This window comes from Trypanosoma equiperdum (assembly GCF_001457755.1).
Source record: "Trypanosoma equiperdum strain OVI genome assembly, contig: ctg_93, whole genome shotgun sequence".
NCBI classification, from domain to species: Eukaryota; Euglenozoa; class Kinetoplastea; order Trypanosomatida; family Trypanosomatidae; genus Trypanosoma; species Trypanosoma equiperdum.
The window spans coordinates 14,135-14,860 of NW_027124909.1; positions in this window are offsets into that span (position 1 = coordinate 14,135).

Consider the following 726-nt stretch of genomic DNA (forward strand, 5'->3'; position numbering starts at 1 on the left):
ATGTGCATCATGTATTTATGGTGTTAGTGGCCATATTGCCGTTTGTCTTTAGAGACTCTTTTTCTATTTGTTTGTTTGTTTGATATTCCTCTTTTAATTTATTTTGCACTGTAGACGCGTACTCAGCGCAAGTCTCAGTTTTATGTATATTTTCACGGATACATGTTGCAAACACCGTTTAATCTTACTATTTTGTAAACATTTTTCTTTTAAAAACTAGAAGTGGACAGTTTTTCGAAGCCATTCCAACGCGCTTTTTTGTTATCTACGGCCAGGATCTTCGTTTAGAGGCCCGTTTTCCTGTACGTATAAACTATTACCATCGTTGTTTCCTGATTTCACGTTCGAAATAGGCTGTTTATATTGATTAATTCGCTTAAAAATTGACGAGACTACTCTTTAATTGCATCATTACGCAACTTTTTTCACGTTACTTCTCTTTCCTTCATTGCCCCTCGGTCGCATGCCACAAATATCTTATATTCATTGTTCTTTCGTTTGCAAACCCCATACCTTTTATTCATCAACAATATGAAAGCATGATTTTACTATACACAAGACCTGTTGTTACTTGTAGTTTAGATCTTTTCCATATTATTGTGAAGATAGCTAACCTCTGTGCTTCCTGCGCCGCTAATATCCATTATTAAATAAGTTAGCGTTTCTCCAAAGCCTTTCACCTTTACACTAAATTCTCTTCGAAAGTTGCTGTTTTGTCTCGCTGAT